The sequence below is a fragment of the Mustelus asterias genome, chromosome 5, assembly GCF_964213995.1.
Source record: "Mustelus asterias chromosome 5, sMusAst1.hap1.1, whole genome shotgun sequence".
NCBI lineage: Eukaryota > Metazoa > Chordata > Chondrichthyes > Carcharhiniformes > Triakidae > Mustelus > Mustelus asterias.
The window spans coordinates 91854252-91857245 of NC_135805.1; the positions used below are offsets into that span (position 1 = coordinate 91854252).

General features: G+C 39.0%; 1 pseudogene; it reads right to left on the reverse strand.

Annotated features, from left to right (window-relative positions):
• Positions 1-665: 665 nt before the first annotated feature.
• LOC144494500 (U2 spliceosomal RNA) lies at positions 666-866 on the reverse strand (annotated as a pseudogene).
• Between the last annotated feature and the right edge of the window lie 2128 nt (positions 867-2994).

Genomic DNA, 2994 nt, shown 5'->3' on the forward strand with positions numbered 1-2994 from the left:
TAATTGATTCTATTGGGAAATTTCTCTTCTGCAGAATGGACTACCAGTGGGAGTTGAACGGTAGCATTGAAATGATAGCAATAAATTTGCTCTCGGTTTGAATGTGGAAGTTCAATTTTATACCAAACTTTATCTTAGGTATGGTTTATATTAGCGATACATATTTGTATGAGTTCAATATTACTTGCTTGCATAGATATTGTTAATTTTGTACCATTTTATGAACTCTTATATAATAAATGGCAGGTTCTTCAGGGCCTGCTGATCTTCCTGCTGGAATTCCCAATATGTGGTCTTGATGCTCTGGATATGTAAATTCACTAATTAATGCCTATGGAGTATTCTGCAGCAAACTGCTTTACTCTCTGATCAAATTTACTCTCCTCCCTAGCAGGAATAACATTGTAACACAGTTCATAGGGTTTCCGTTTAAAATAAATGAGTAGCTTTAATACAATTGAAACAATATATATTCACAGAAATTATAGCTTTGGCAGCATATTTAAAGAGAAAAGCCAGATTAATGTTCACAGTGTTGGCCCTGATGTTGAACTGATTTTAAAAGAAATCCAATTCAATCAAATCAAGTCCAATTCAGAGTCTCAACAAGTGAGACATTCCCGATCCAAGCTGACAAGACAGGGCTCTCACCTCCAGTCGTGGGCTTGATCTTCATGATCCAAGCTGATTGGAGTAGGCATTGCACCTCCTCCAAGGCTTGATCTCATTTGCATCTCAGCCAAAAGGCCGAGATGCTGCTTTTAAAAAATTGCTTCAAATGAAGCTAAAATGTAACCTAATGACTTCAACCAAGTACAGCATGTCGATACTACACTTGATCTTAGCCAAAAGGCCGAGAAACGTATCAATAACAATATTAGTGTCTTTAGACTATGTTTCTATTAAGAGACTTCTAGATAAGTACATGGAACTTAGTAAGCTAGAGGGTTATAGGTAAGCCTAGTAATAGCTAAGGTAGGGACATGTTCGGCACAACTTTGTGGGCTGAAGGGCCTGTATTGTGCTGTAGTTTTTCTATGTTTCTATGTTAGACTGTTATTGCATGATGTACATTGATTGCCTACCATCTTTGGGCTCTGACCTTATTAAAATGGATCTTGTGAGATGGGTGAATTATAGTAGCTCATCACACCAGTGTAAGTGGAGGGAAGAATATTGATAGAGTTCTATGCATGTTCTCTGGCTTCTGCCAGTTCTATTCACATTGAGGTAATTTTCTGACTCGGTTTCCAATCTATGCCCTACTGTTATCTTAAATAAAACTATCTTTCTTCCCAAAGCCAATGGCACACATTCAGACAATGTTCACTGGTATGAGTAGACCTCGAGAAACCCATTCAAGTGATTTGATTTGATTTATTATTGTTACATATATTAGTATACAGTAAACAGCATTGTTTCTTGTGCACTATACAGACAAAGTAGACCATTCATAGAGAAGGAAAGGAGGGAGTGCAGAATGTAGTGTTACGGTCACAGCTAGGATGTAGAGAAAAATCAACTCAATGCTAGGTAGGTCCATTCAAAAGTCTGATGACAGCAGGGAAGAACCTGTTCTTGAGTCGGTTGGGATGAGTCCTCAGACATTTGTATATTTTTCCCGCTGGAAAAAGGTGGAAGAGAGAATGTCCAGGGTGTGTGGGGTCCTTGATTATGCTGTCTGCTTTTCCGGGGCAGCAGGAAGTGCAGATAGCGTCAATGGGTGGGAGGCTGGTTTGAGTGATGGACTGGGCTTCATTCATGACCCTTTGTAGTTTCTTGCAGGAGTATACCAAGCTGTGATACAACCAGAAAGAATGCTCTATGGTGCTTCTGTAAAAGTTGGTGAGAGTCGTAGTGGACATGCCAACTTTCCTTAGTCTTCTGAGAAAGTAAAGGCATTGGTGGGCTTTCTTAACTATAGTGTCGGCATGGAGGGAGCAGGACAGGTTGTTGGTAATCTGGACACCTAAAAACTTGAAACTCTTGACTATTTCTACTTCATCCCCATTGATGTAGACAGGGGTATGTCCTCCATTCCGCTTCCTGAAGTCGATGACTATCTCCTACATTTTGTTGACGTTGAGGGAGAGATTATTGTCATCACACCAGTTCACCAGATTCTCTATGATCAATGAACATTAAGTATTGGAGGACAATTCAACATTGGAAGTCTCAGAGTTAAGTTTAATCTTATTCATCCCTGAATACACTTTCAATCAGAGGTCATATCATGGAATTAGGAGTTGATGGTTGACTTTTCTCTCCAAGCCTCGGGACAGTGAGACTAAATGCAGAAGGGATTAGTTAACTTAGCATAAATAGGGATTCAGAACTAGGGCTTTCTTAATCTGCATGTTCATCTACATGATATGAGTACCATATCACAGCATTTACCCTTCAAGACATGAGTGAAGGAGCATTACATTCTTATTATTAGATTGGAAGAAGAGTGAAACCCCTTTCAGTTCAGGTGAGGCCAACCCAGACAGTGGACCATGATTTAGCTCCTTCAGGATATCACACTATTTCGATCAGTCCTCCAAATCCCAATCAGGGCGTCTGCATCCAGTTTTACAATACAACTCTCTCAGGCCAAATTTGATGCAGATTATGGGGAGTTCTCACACTAACCCAGAATGTATTCTTTTACACGCTTGAAAACCCTCTGCAGAAGCCCCAAATCTATAATAGAATAAGCCAATTGATCTCACAGGAGTACAAATATCTTCTCTGGTATTGAGTGGCTCCAAGTTGAGCTAATAGCTACTAATAATAATTCTTCAATCAGTTTGGTCATTTAGGTAATTTCAGGTGGAAGGGAAATGTAACTATTCTTTATTGATAGACAGTACTGCTTATTGAGTAGTTTTGAAGTTGATGATTAAACCATTCTCTATTACTGTATATGAAAATGAAGTGAAGATATTAAGGAGCTACAAAAAGAACTAACTCAACAATTGGGCTGACAAATTATTTATCAACATTCACCTA